This window comes from Cyclopterus lumpus, chromosome 24, assembly GCF_009769545.1.
Source record: "Cyclopterus lumpus isolate fCycLum1 chromosome 24, fCycLum1.pri, whole genome shotgun sequence".
NCBI lineage: Eukaryota > Metazoa > Chordata > Actinopteri > Perciformes > Cyclopteridae > Cyclopterus > Cyclopterus lumpus.
In genome coordinates this window covers 8,747,816-8,763,302 of record NC_046989.1, presented here as the reverse complement: position 1 = coordinate 8,763,302, position 15,487 = coordinate 8,747,816, and positions in this window count along the sequence as shown.

The following is a 15,487-nucleotide window of genomic DNA, read 5'->3' as shown; positions in this document are numbered from 1 at the left end:
ACGTCACCCCTAAAATTATCATTTGGATATCATTTACTAACAGCAAAACTACAACAAAACAATAATTTACAAAATCTCACACAACTTGTGCAGTATAATCTAAATTGCATTCAAATAATATGTTCACTACTTCCCAAACACAAGTTTTTGCTTACTAATTTAAACATGTCTGCATTCCTTGTCTTCAAACCTCCTGGTGCTGCTGCATAGAGATATAATGTCATTTTCTGAGACGGGCACTACTCTTTGTAAACTTTTTTGTGCAGGCATAGAAAAAGACACTAGGGTGGGCTTGATTGGGCAAACTCAACAAAAGATTCTTACACATGTAACTCATTTTGTGAAATGTCAGTTTCCTTTATCTTTCTATTCCAGCAATGGTATTGTCCTTGTGCTAATGTCCACTGATGAGTCTCACAGACCTTTCTGGCATCTGTAATCACACACAAATTGGGCACATTAAGGCCTTTTAACCATCTATCATTACCATTTTTCCCTTATCTGGTTTTCTATCAGTGCTTTTCATTTTTAGCCTTCACTCCTAAAAAATGTTCCTCTCCCTATTTGTTGTTTTATGGTCTCTTAGATTTTGGTTCACTTCACTTGGCTATTTCTCTATTTATTTTTCTCTGGAATTTTGAAAGGGAGTAAGTTTGATCTGGACAACACATCAAGATACAGATGTCAGTGCAAAGTGTCTCAAGTGTCTGAAAAAACAGAGGAATATTGGAGAAAGATGTGATACATTATTCTCTTACTGAGTGTGTGTTTTTCTGTATTTGTGTGTAAATATTATGTATGTGAATATGCTGGACGCCACAGACCGTATCCTGTTTCATGCGTGAGGTCAGGTTATCCTGCTCTGTCATCAGATGTTACGGGAATACAGCACATCCTGACCATGTGTCTAGGGAGAATAGTACCCACGAAAAAAAGGATGATGGGAATTGTGTCTTTTCCATGTTACATACTATAACCCGATAATATACTCAGTGTAATTACTGTGTGACTGGTACACCAAAGAGCTCCATTAAGAAACTTTCAAAAGAAAAAGATCAGTTACCTCTCAGGAATGAGGGCTTACTGTAACGCTAGTTTTTCCCCATAAAGATTAAACAAATGAATGTGGCATAATGAATCAAGAAGGCTGACCCCGCATGCCTCAACAAAAATCCTTTGTGGAAGTGGCTGCCTACAAATAACTAGCTGCTTTTAGTAATCCTTCCAGGGTCACATGGAGGCCCAACTGTATAGTCTGTCAGAGGATTATTGCGTGAACCTGATCTGCTGACTAATGTCTGGACAGGTTTTGAATTTATTTAATAATTAATCAAAAGTTCAGAAAAGGAGAAATTCTGGCATTTCGTAATAATAATAATAATAATAATAATAATAAAGTAAAACCCTTGTGTGGTGCAGTCATACATTATGGTATGGACATGTTCTTCCAAGGAACTGACTCCCAGACATGGCTGCAGACACAGTAACTGATCCATGTCTGAGTGCATTCTCCATTTGGCGAGGGTGAGGTCTTTTATAGAGAATACACTGTTGTATTCTAGGAATAAAATCAAAATCAAATACTAAATGTATTCCTTGGAGGGTATTTCAGTTTTATTTCTATTTAGAAACTGTTCTTGTTATCTCTTTCATGCTTGACATATGGCTGCATGCTGGCACAAGAAAGCTCACTTTTCAAAGCAACCCAATACAAAACCACACCGTCTATTCTCCCAGGGGAAATTCACAAAGCTCTCACTCACTCAAACATTTACAAACACTGAGCTGATGCAACCTCATTTATCTCTCTCTCTCTCTCTCCCTCTCTCTCTCTCTCTCTCAAGCTTACGTCCCATGTTGCCATGTTGACTGATTGGGGCCCTGCAGGAAAAGTGTGTTATAGCTATTGCTCCCAGGGTGAACAACATCCTACATACAATGTGTGTTCAGCACCTGGATTCTTATACAGATATTCAATCAAGCATTTCACACAACTCTCAATGGCATGGGATCCATGTCCCTGCTACAGTAGGCATTGAATCAGCATTGTTTTCTTGTCTTTCAGTCATCTTCTTAACTCTGCAAAATAAGTAAACATGGCAAATCAGCAGTCCTTGAAATTGGAAAATTGAGAGACACTGGAGCATCCTAACTAAACAAACAAATTCCACAGTGTTGTCTCATTTGTTTTGCCAGACTCCTCTACTCAACCAAACACAGCTTTTCATTTCATACAGATGTGAGAGGCACTTCAAAGTTTGCATAATAAAGAGCGCAACAGTATTCAGCCATTTGTATTAATAGAATGCTGCAAAACACATGCTAATGTGTGAAGGCTCTAAGAGAGCATCATCTCATGTTCAGGCCAAGATACATGAGGTAAATCATCAGATAATAAAAAACACACATTAGTGGTTATGCCTACAAGCATGAAAAAAACCCTGCATGATCAAAAGAAAAAGGCAGCCGACAGAACTTGTTTTGTTTTAGAGCTGGCTGACACATGAGATCCAGGCCTTTACTTATTTGAGTACAAATTAAAATACGTGGTGATCATGTTATGGGTGAGATCAACTGTCATCTAGTCCCCTTATAGGCATCAGTTGTGTACAAATGTGACAGTTCCTGTAACAACAACAACAAAGATTGAGTTATGTCGTAGTTCAGTCTGGGTGAAATGTTCAAACATGGATTATCCTGCAGAAAAGAAAGAATAATTCAATTCAATTCAATTCACTTTATTTTATATAGCCCAATATCACAAATTCCTTTGCCTCAGAGGGCTCTACAATCTGTACACATACGACATCCCTGTCCCAGGACCTCAAATCGGATCAGGAAAAACTCAAAGACACTTCACATAATTAAAACATCCTAAAAGCTAAAAATAAATAAATAAGAATAGCTCAAATACAGGTAAAACAAATAAAACAAATAAATAGGGACTTTCTGAGTCGCTCGGACCCTGATAAGAAAACAAAAACAAAAACAAACAATCACACATTAAAAGCAGTTCTGAACAGATGAGTTCTGATTTGCGATTTGAATAAGGAAAGATCAGTGCAGTCTCGGATGAGTTTGGGGAGAGAGTTCCAGAGGGAGGGGGCAGATATGGAGAAGGCTCTGTCACCCCATGTCCGGTGCTTGGTCCTATGTGGGATGGACAGGAGATTGGCACATAACACGTTTAATGAATATGACAGAATGTATGAATAATTCGTAGTCCACAATCCTTGAAACAGAAGGAGGTAGAGAGGAGGGGGGGATGGAGCGCATCAGCAGGGCCATGGCAGGAGGGCGGCCTACCAGGCAGGAGGCATCAGACACAGCAGGTCCGATGGACCCTACGAGACGTGAAGTCACAAAGACTCCGGGGAGAAGGCAGAGTTAATAAGGTGCAATGGAGAGATGTAAATTCATCCATAAGGAGAGAGAGAAGAGGAGATAGGTGCTCAGTGTATCCTAAAACATCCCCCAGCAGCCTATAAGCCTATAGCAGCATATCAAGGGGCTGGACCAGGGCAAACCTGATTCAGCCCTAACTATAAGCACTATTAAAGAGGAAAGTCTTAAGTCTACTCTTGAATGAGGTGACTGTGTCTGCCTCCCAGACTGAAAGTGGAAGCTGGTTCCATAAAAGAAGAGCTTGATAACTGAAGGCTCTGGCTCGCATCCTACCTTTTAAGACTCTAGGAATCACAAGTAGCCCCGCATTTAGCGAGCGCAGATCTCTAGTGGGGCAATATGGTACTACAAGCTCCTTAAGATATGATGGTGCATCACCAATCAAGGCTTTGTATCGAATCATGCAGCTACAACAAACAACAGGAAGAAAAAAAGCAGTCTTCTGTTTTTGATGCTGTTGGGAATTCTTCAATTGGCCGTGGAGGTGAGAATAAGCTAACACAGCATGCGTTTCACAGAAGTGCACAAGAAGGCCACACTAGCTAAAAGTGAAAGCCATACCGGTGCCTTCTTTGTGACATCTACTGCGGAAAATGACAAAATCCCTGCAAGACAAGGGAAATAGGAAAATGTTTCCAGTGTGCGTGAGATACTTATGTGTCTGACTGTGAAAGCATGACCTTGCTTAAAGACACATAACCAGCCTGCAGCACTATTGTCATTTTTGGAAATCACCAACAGACATCTCTCAACCCACAGTGGCAGGACCACATTGCAGCAGAAGCTCCTACCCTGTTAGCGCTGTTAGCACGGTGAGTACTGTTAGCATGGTGAGCACTGTTAGCACTATTAGCTGCGAGCCACTCGCTATGGCGTGACAGTAGGCAATCCCAGGTGTATGGGTTGTTGCTACAGTGAGCCATTCAAAGAAAGCTTGTGGGGAATTGCTGCGAGCAAATCCTTTTTGTTTTTGATTGATTGTAGGTACCATTCTGATACGACTTGGAGCTGGATTATATCAGGGGATGCCTAAAAGTATCAAGGGACTCAAGTGATTTGGCTTCTTATCATATAACAGTGAAACTGAAACTGATCGGCCTCTATGAGGAGCTCACTGTCGCTGACCTTGAGCTGGTTTCTTTTCTTTTCATTGTGGACCAACTCAATCATGAGTTTGGTGCGGGAGGAAATACAGAAAAACGGAAAGGATACCACAAAATCCCCAGAGAGAAGTGGGTGGCAGCTTTAAAAAAAAATAATAAAAGGAAAAGTCAACTTGGTATACGTTCAGGATTGTCTCTTTTGACCGGAGTGTGTCAGGCTCAAATTATTTTGTTGTTTTCTCTCTGATGACAATTACATGGTCACACTCAAGCAGATGCAACAATTGGACTTTGACTTGATTTCTTTGATCATTCATTTTAAAGTCCATATACTTTGACTTTGTTTCTCAACTTTACAGATTTAAGCGCACACTCAGATTTGAATCAAGTATGCATTATTTTATAACAGGCTCACATAATAAGAATCCAATTGTATCTCCATTATTGACAGAAGTAACAGATTAATGAAGCATTCAAAACATGAAATGTGCACAATTGGCACTAGACAGTGATATTGTTTAGCTGGTCCGTTATTTTAAAGGAAGTCTGTCTTTCTCTCCTGTTTGAGCACACTGGTTGGTTCAATAGAAGTGAATGGCGATACAATCAAATGTATGTATTTCATGTCTGACACTAATCGAAGAGAAGGATATTGTACTCTGACAGAAAGTGTCACATCAAGACAAAACCAGATAGGTAGGTAGGTAGGTAGGTAGGTAGGTGTGAAGACATCTTAAATAAAATCCTTTAACCCTTTACGTGAAAGAACATTATCATCATCAGATATAACTTATGCAGAGGATCGACCTCTGACATCTAGTGAGTCATTAGAGTAACACACAACACAAGACTGAACCCAAAAGACTCAACATCCCTTAATGATATTAGGGTCAGGAAACGGTGACAATGTGTGTGTGAATAAGAGAGGAAGACAGCCATTTGTTTTCTAGTGTAAATTCTATAATTTGTCATTCAGCCTTGGCAATTATGTAGCTTTAACATTAATGTCAATAAGGCTTGCTTAAGTTTGAATTAGAAAGAGGGGAGAACGAGAGAGAGAAAGAGAGAGCACGGTATATATATGATGTTGTCCCGTTTCCTGTTCAATATATTTCCTGAAACAAGTTGCCACAGTTGTCTTTTAAACTCAAGTCTATTATTGCTTTGAGGTAAAACCACCGTGAACTCGTTATATTGCTGAAATTGTCCCGTATACTGAGAAAAGGGCCGCCAATGTGTAATTTTAACTTCAGTTGCCGTTATTTAAGAAAACATGCCCCGTAGAGACTTTTTTTCCCCCTCAGGAAGTAAATATTACGTGTGAGTTGTGGAGAGCTGGATGCAATAACACCTTTGTCTTGCTTCTGCATTTACACTTTTCTTTCTTGATATGCAATACCTATCAAATCTGCCTGTTGTACACAAAATATAAAGGGGGTTCTAAATGTGTCTTAAAATGTCTGACCTGAAGAAAATTATTTTCCTTATAAACAAAGGAAAGGTGGTTTTTCTTTTCTTTTTTTCTTTTTTAGAATTTTCCAACGCAGCGTTCCAGTATTTGGAACGCTGCGTCGGACATCGTTGTTTGTTTACATTTTTACATTCTGCCTCCTTCCCAATGACATAGTTTGAGTCGTGAAAAACGGCAAGCCTCAATCTGATGGGGACCAATCTGTCCAGTCTCTCAGCCGAGACACAGTGACCATCATAACGGAGAAAGATATGATGTAGTGTGGCAAAACACTAACCAAATGAGCTGGGTTTGTTCCTGCTCTCCATGCCCCAATAATAGGTCTCTAACAGCCCAAAGAGCACAGAGGTCTATTTACCGTAATCACATTAACAACAGCTGCATTTTATTCCTGTTTACCAGAACTGGCCTTGCTGGCAAAGTTTAATGAGCCACAATGGAATGAAACCATCGTTAATCTTATTTTCACACATGTGCTTTTTCTACTCCAAGTGCAATATGGAAGCTCTTACATTTGTAATGTTTCTTCCGTCATGTATTAATGTTTTTGCTTTCATTTGTAACCTAGAGAAGTCAACATAGAAGTTGCTAATAACATACAATATACTTCCTGTCGTAATAACGAGGAAGACGAGCTGGCGGGTTGGCGGTCGTTCTGTCTTGCAGTTTTTTCTCTTTTATCATGCATGGCTGCATGAGAAAACTGTGCATTTACTGGTCTTCACAGCAATAGTCTGTCATACCACTTAACTAGGCAATACTCAGACCCCCAGTCCTTGTCAACTGACAATCAAAATATAAAATCAACTAAAAGAGTGTGCCAATGTCTCGACAGTCATTGCACAATGCACTAACACCAACTCCAGCTAAAGTGTCCTGAGGAGTGAGCTAGTCCACTATGATGCAGAGGAAAGAATAGGTTGTTTTACTTTTTGAAAACACATAATCAAATGTTGTTTGCGTGTTTTAACATAATTTGCATATTTCCTTCCTTGATTAGGTGCAACTCACTGAATGAATCGCATTAAATGAGAGATATATTATATGTGCGTGGCCTGACCTAAATTGCCCTTCCAATAGCACTGCTCATGTGTTTTTCTAGCTGCAGTGGAATGGAAGGCAGCCAGATGGAGATTGCACAAGTTGTACTGACCAGAGTCCCAGACACCATCAACTCTCAATCATAACTCAGCTCACACATTGGTTTATCTGTAGATACAAAGTGTTAAAGCAGACTACTCCCACTCTCATTTATTTTCTTCCAAACACTAATAACAAACATGTGAATCTTACAAAAGCGGACATTTTTTTTAAATATTTGTGGATTTTCTCCAACCAGGAGTCGAAGAGTACTGTATGGTTTTGGATTCCTATTAAATCACAATTATACAAACCTAATAAATAGCGGTGATGCCGTTAAATATGGATTTGTCTGTGTTCAGTTAATTTGTCGTTCGCTCTTCTATGTTTTAGAAATTACTCTCAGTGCCCCATACCTTTTCTAAAGATATAATATGTTAAATATCTTTGTTAAAGCAGTTGTAATAATTATAAAATGAAAGGGGTTGCTCGTAGTGACAAATCCTCATAGAATTATCACCTATGCAGTCCCCCTCAGCTTAGCATTTGTAGCCCCAATAAGCTTGTTGTTGGGGTTTTCTGGCCCACAGATTTACTGTCAACACTACAGTCTTGGTTCACTCTCACCGCTCTTATAGCTTTGTTTTCAGGCACTGAACATTAACTGTTCAGCACCAAACAGCAGAAGAACACAGGTAGTGACTAGTTAATATAGAAGGTAATTTAGCAGCTCAACAGCCCAATATGTTTTGCAGGGGTTTAAAGTAAAATAGAACTAAAAGGAGAGTGAATATTAGATTCACATTTGCCAGGTGGCCAGAAACAGGACTCCAAATGAATCCTAATGTTGCTTTGTATATACTAGATAGACTCCATAGGTAGATGTGTAGACTCTCAATTATATTGTTGTCACAGGAAAACCTACAAGACTTGTGCTCATAGGTTTACATATGTTTCTGAAAACATCTCAAATGTACAAGTCGCCAAATGCTGGGTTCACACTACAAGCCACAAAGCAACAGGCTACAATTCATTTTTGAATGGAAGTCAATAGCATGAAGCTGAAATGCCCGACATTGTCACTGTGTGACGGACATGACGCACCACAAGGATGCAGTGAAGCGTCAACCAATCACATGTGTTTTTTTCACCATTTCTGGTCGACGACTCTTTCCCCATATTCCTGTTCCATTCTGTCTAAAAAATTGAAGAAAAAGTCATTCTTGGTGTTAGCCAATTCCTAGAGATATTTAAGGCCATAATATCATCAACAGCCGCCCCTTTGCTACTGTTGACTACCAAGGTATGAAATACGTTATTCATCAATAAGCCAATTCATAACTACTGTAAGTAAGCCTATGCAATAACTGAATGGCATGCTTGAATTCTTTGATGTCCTCGGTTTAAGCGTATGAACCAAGATAAAGCCATATTAATCCCCTTGTCAGTTTATAAGGTTAACAATAATTGCATTGCAGAAATGTATGTATTTTCTAACCTCTAATCCAGAGACAGCTGCTGCTTGCCTCCATTCTGGATAACAAACATATTTCTCGTTGGCTCAGATTCAAGATTCTTGCTTGATTGCAATTCTCCGATAAGTAAACATGAACTCATTTTCATTTTGACAATATAATTTTTTTTTAATCACCATTATTGGCAAGTGCATATGGAATTTGTTCAGAGCCTTCAGACGTCTTGGCATATCATTTTATTCTGTCGTATTCTTTGTTGTTGAACCTAGGTAACCGTCCCTCACTACAACTCCTGGTTCCATCCTGCGTCTTTCTGGGAGGTGTCAATTCAGCCCGGCCTGCACATGCTTATGTCATACAAATATGACTCATGGCCTCAATTCAATTCAATTCAGTTTATTTTGTATAGACCAATATCACAAATTACAAATTTGCCTCAGAGGGCTTTACAATCTGTACACGTATACGACATCCCTGTCCCAGGACCTCACATCGGATCAGGAAAAACTCTCCAAACTCCTCGCCTCCACATGCTCATGCGTGAAAGAAGACTGATCAGCCAACATAATGTGAAACACCTATATGTGACACTTGACTAAGCTGTGATATAAATACACTTTGATATCAACGTTTACTGTCAGACAATCATACAAGATAAACCCCTTTTTTGCCCCAACAGACATTCACCCAAACTCCTACCAACACCTACCAACGCCAATGCCGCTAGGCCATGTCAATGTGTCCTTGGGTAAGACACTTAACTCCAAATTGCTCCAGTAGCTGTGCCGACGGTGTGTGAATGGGTGAATGATGACAAGTAGTGTTAAAGCACTTTGAGTAGTTTGAAGACTAGAAAATCGCTATACAAGTATTTCAACCAAAAATGGACAAGTATACAAGTCTGAAAGAGGACTTATATAAAAATAAAAAGCTAAAACCAAGGAATTTATGCTTGTGTTACATAAGTATTACTATGCTGAAAATCCTACCCACATGGCTAAATGAAAACTCACAACAAAGATGGAGGACGATAGAAATGATTTCAATTAAAGATTGGGGAACTTTCCATTGTTAATTGGGAAAATCTTTAAACAGGCACACAAACCTTTGGAAATGTATGGTTTAAAAAAATACACTAAGAGCCTGGAATAAAGTCAAGAGGTACTTGTTAATGATACAGACAAAAAGATTGATTATATTTGGGAAACTAGATGAAAGGAGATGAAAGAAATATTCTTACACCTTAACAGAGAATTACAACCACACACCTTCTGAATTCAAGTTTCTCCATTACTCCAAACAGGCTTAATTGCCTTGTCGTAAAACACATTTCATTCAAACTGCACAGAAACCAAATAAAACTCAACACATCGTGGTATGTTCAGAAACTGGTTTGGTCAGAATAAATTAATCCTTAATTCACTATAATAAGCCGTGAAGATATTCCAGTTCTATGCGCTACTTTTTTTCTGCTAAATCTCTCTTTTGCAACCCTCGCTGCAGCATCTCATTGGCGGATCTCACTTCTTCAGAGACCATTAAATTAGAAAAATACAATCAATTTCTCAAAAGCTGCTCTGCTGGTTTTAATTGTCTTTTACATGTCATATTCACGATCCTGAAGGAGCACACTGTCCCAGTAAGGAGGGAAGCTTTCATGCATAGTAACGCACGCACACGGCTTGCTCTCGGGGTTGTCGCCGGCGACAACATTAAAAAACCCGGCTTACAACTCAAAGAAATATAGGACCATATCAACTTTATATCAAAATCTGATGGAAAAAAATATAAAATACAACATTTTATGTACAACTGAAATGGGAACAGGAACTCGGTGTGAATATTACAGAGGATGAATGGTCGAATATTTGGAAGACACAACAATCCTCAACATCTGCGCAAACTTAGAGAGAACATTGTTGGAAAAATATAATTAGATTCCTTATTACTCCCTAAATTACAAGCAAATGTCTGTCTATTATTCAACCATGTTGGAGGAAATGTGGGGCAGTAAATGTAGACCATTCCCATATATTTTGGCTATGCCCGGAAATTGTACAGTTTTGGGGAAATGTCCATAAGGTTACTGTCAAAATTCTAGGCTATGACATGTCCTGTATGTTTCTTTACTTTTGTAATATGACATCAGATACCGTGTTAGGGGAAGACAGGTATCTGCTGAAAATTCTGCTAGCAGCTAGTAAAAAGGCTATTACGAAGAGATGGCACACGGTTGTTATTTTTACTTGCTTTTTATTTCTGTATATATATTTATTCTATCTGTGGTGAAAGGACAAAAATAAAGTGTAAAAAAATTAAAATAAACGCCTTTTTTGGATGTTGCGACAACATCCCAAAAAACTGCAGCTGCGCACCAAAGAAAATAATCAAGAGCTGCAAGCATTTAACTCAGATTATAATTCTTTTATCTTTAATCTCAAAACACAGTTTAATATTAAATAGATATTTTCATACCTTACCACTACCGCTAGTCTTGGACTGTTAAGACCCTTTACAAAAGGAAAAAAACATTATTGGCAGACCCATGTTTTAAAATGCAATAGTCCCTTTTCAAAGGAGATATCTTGGTAAACACAGGTGCTTATTGATAAAGTGAATTATGTTTCCATTTTATTTAGTGTATTAGGGCCGTTCCAGTGAGCAAGCATGCAAAATGTCAGGGCCCTGGCCAACCTTAATGAAACAGGGCCATAATTAATGTTATCAATCACACCTGTGCTGACCCGATACCATGCCAAAATGGCTGCTGTGAAAAGGGCATCATTCTGTAGAAAAACATCCAACAAAATTGTACATGAAATAAAAAAGGTGTATTTACACCCCTACATTAAGCGAACAACAAATAATCGTAATTGAAACACCAAGAGTGGTCCATCCCAAGTCTCTTAATTGCATCCACATTTCTGTCACATGCGAGGAGAGAAGAAACGAGAAAGAAAGTTTGAAGAAAATTGAGATGTCTTTTCTTCTGCAGCGTCATCTGTTTCTGATGACAGAGGCCGCTCATCACAGCTGGATCAGCTTTAACAGCTTGAGTCTGCGCACATGTGAACTGTACAGATAAAAACGGAATTATCATCAATGGGGAAAGATGTTTCCTCTCTGTAGCCTGTTAAATATTGGGGAAGAGACAAATATTTCTAATACATGAAGAAAGTTGTTTGTGGTCCTTTTGTTGTTCAGACCTACAGTTAACATATATTTAAACCAAATGGTGCATCAGAAAACAAATCAATCAGAAAACTTGAGTTTCATATGTGATCTGTCTTCACTGTGGTATGAAACTTTGGTCAGTCCGATCAGCTTCAATCAAGTAACTGATGAACAATGAGGGGGCGTGTCGGCTGATGAGTCTACTCTCGTGCATCCTCGCTCATGCCTCCTCAGAAATCCCCCTTGATCCATCCATCCATCCATCCATTATCATCCGCTTATCCGGGGTCGGGTCGCGGTGGCAGCAGGTTCAGCAGGCCGACCCAGGCTTCCCTCTCACCCGCAACACTTTCCAGCTCATTCTGGGGGATCCCAAGGCGTTCCAAGGCCAGCCGGGAGATATAATCCCTCCAGCGTGTCCTCGGTCTTCCCCGGGGCCTCCTACCAGTTGGACGTGCCCGGAAAACCTCTAATGGGAGGCGTCCAGGAGGCATCCTGACTAGATGCCCGAACCACCTCAGCTGACTCCTTTCGACACAAAGGAGCAGTGACTCGACTCCAAGCTCCCCCCTGATGTCCGAGCTCCTTACCCTATCTCTAAGGCTGAGCCCGGCCACCCTACGGAGGAAGCTCATTTCGGCCGCTTGTATCCGAGATCTCGTTCTTTCGGTCACGACCCAGAGTTCGTGACCATAGGTGAGGGTTGGAACGTAGACCGACCAGTAAATGGAGAGCTTTGCCTTCCGGCTCAGCTCCCTCTTCACCAAGACGGACCGGTACAGCCCCCTTGATCCTCAGAGCAGAAATAAGAGCTTCGGGACGGCCATTAATATGGCGGTGCAGAACAACTTCCAGTTGAAGCGAGGATCGAGAAGCGGCAACAGCAAGAATGAAGCTGACACACCTGTGACGAATGAGCCTCGTAATGATTGAGGTGCTCTCACCTCGATTGGCCAAATTGTGCCTCGGGCTGCGGTCAAATAGGCAAATAATGACCTCTTAACCCCTAATCTAGGGGTAATATTGGACTCAGAAATTAACTTTAACAGCCACATTAAATCAATAACATCAACAGCTTTTTACCATCTAAAAAACATTGCCAAAATCAAAGGAATAGCGTCTAAACCAGACTTGGAGAGACTTATCCATGCGTTTGTCTCCAGCAGGTTAGACTACTGTAACGGCCTGCTCACTGGGCTCTCTAAACGAGCTGTAAGACAGCTGCAGTACATCCAGAACGCTGCTGCTCGAGTCCTGACTAGAACAAGGAAATACGACTATTAGTCCAGTGCTCAGGTCTTTGCACTGGCTTCCTGTTGCTCAGAGAATAGACTTTAAAACAGCTCTGCTTGTGTACAAATCTCTTCATGGTCTAGTCTAGCACCAAAGTACATGTGTGACATGTTAGAGCCATATGAACCATCTCAGGCTCTGAGAAACGCATCTTAGATACTTCGTCCGTGTTCTTGCAGTGTACTCGTAGAAATGAAAGAAGATTATAAAAGTGAAACCAAGGGATTGTCACAGAGAGAACAAAGCTACTAAACGGTCTCATTGTTAATTTTCAAACATGCTGAATTAAATACCATCTCCCACTAACAATGTCTCATATCCCTCTTTGTTGTTATGGTTTACATGCAGATTATAATCTAATCATAAGAATATGCAGACGATAGTTTATGAAACACCTCACAACTCAGTGTGACCGTGAATCGTTGACTTGATAGTGTTTTAAAATTGTAGTGTTGATTGAAAAGATGATAATCAAAAACATGACTCGTCCAGTTTAACTCTTTAATCATCGCTTCTGTAACTGTAGTAAAACAAAAGAATGAGGGCTGAGGCTGCAGCACACCAGAGAGAGCAGATCAAATACGTCCGTTTGATCACTCTACAGCAGTTTTCAGCAACACGTTCGGAGTTTGTTTAACAGATTGAGGAAAGTTCACAACATAGCTCAGCATTTCCAAGTTATGGCAACGGATATTTGCATGATCTGCGTTTGTCGTTCATGATCGTTTGTTCCCGTGAACGGCGAATGGTGGAACAATTTAAATGTTGCTGCCGCAAGGAATTGTGAGGCGGAATTATCCCCTTTCCTTTCGTAAAGGAACATCCAGTGTTTCCTATGCTAAAGAAGCTAATTGAGGAAGCATTTCCTTTGCATTTAGAGAATTCGAACAGCTCTTATCATGGCGGCCACTTGCATACTTCCGGTATATTTCACTCAGTTAGGAACCTTACTTAGCACAAAGGACTATTGGACCGCAGCCCTGGTCCTAGTGTTCCCCTACTACAGGAGTAAAACACCTTTAATAAGTTGTTCAGTGCTCCATTACATTGATCTTGAATTTGCAGATGAACACACATTGTAGGATTTGTAGAATACTTTAGATAAGAATAGCACTATGTATTGGCTGTAAGGGCTAAACTGAAATGGTGTAAATTTGATGCGTGTCAACACAGGAAGAGTTTCAGCTGCATTTTTTTAATCACAAGTCTATACGCTTAACCTGAACTGTTGGTGGCCGAGTGGCATTGTGGGTAATGTAGGCGCCAGTAAGAAGAATGCATGGATTCAAAAAGACAGTATCTTTGGTTCTGCTGCATCAATCTTAATAATGTATATTCAAACTGTCCATCGTGTGTCCTGTGATGTTATAGAACAACCATTGTGCAACCTAAACAGGAAGAGGACACCGCTCTTGTGTTAGCTATCGGTTGCGATACACGGAAAGAGAAAGAAACTGAAGTTGCTCCTGGGTCCTTTACAGGAGCACACTGCTCAGAATGGGTTAAATGCAGATGTTACATTGAATGTGTTATATATATATGATGATTATAATAAAGTTTAACTTTATAAAGTTGAAGTTTTAAGTTGTTAGGGGTTTATTTTGCAAGACAATCCGACCAGAGGGAAGCTTAAAGAAACAGGTGCTATAACAGAGTGTATTCAGTCAGTCGGTATGAGAAACATCTTGAGTATTTGATCATTAAAGCATGTAAACATGTAAAGAAGAATTAACCTGAAAATTAGGAATATGTTCATTTTAACAAGAAAACGAGGGCACTCTATCAAATGTACTTCCTGTTCTCTGCAGCTGCTTGCCAATTACATACATCATATATATCCTGTACAGCTGTATCTACCAATAAACACTGCTTCTTCACAGATATTTAAAATGTGAGTATTCCATTTTTCAAGTAATTTAACACCCAGCTCAAGTTATAGCAAGGTAAAAGCCAAGTCAGACGAGTGGGATAGAAAGAAGTTGTGAAAGATGAAATCAAGCTAACATAAATCTGGAGCGTTAGGAGGCAAGACAAATATATTGTATCTATTAGGAGTATGTTCTATGACCTGAAACACATGAGAGAAAGTCTGGCATTGATACCAAAGGCACGACAGTGATGTGTCATTTTTCAATGGGAAATAATACATTTAAACTCATGCCTCTATTTAAAAAAAGAGTACCAGTTTATAAGCTTGAACTTTACTGCTCATGTTCACCAAGTTTATTTTCCGTGGAGACATGAAATCCTTTTAGCAAATTAAAGTACATGTTTCTATTTCTAGATCTTTTAAACTGTGTTGTTGCTGTTCCAGGATAATTTAAAAAAGTTACAGTTTAATAGACCTTCAGAGTGAAAATACTTCAACATCCTTGCTCACAGAAATGCGTCCTTTGCTCTGGCCAACATCTGAGGAGGTCTTCCTTTTACAAAAAAAGTACAAAAAAAGAGGCATGTTAATGGGAAGACGACCACATCCCCCTGAT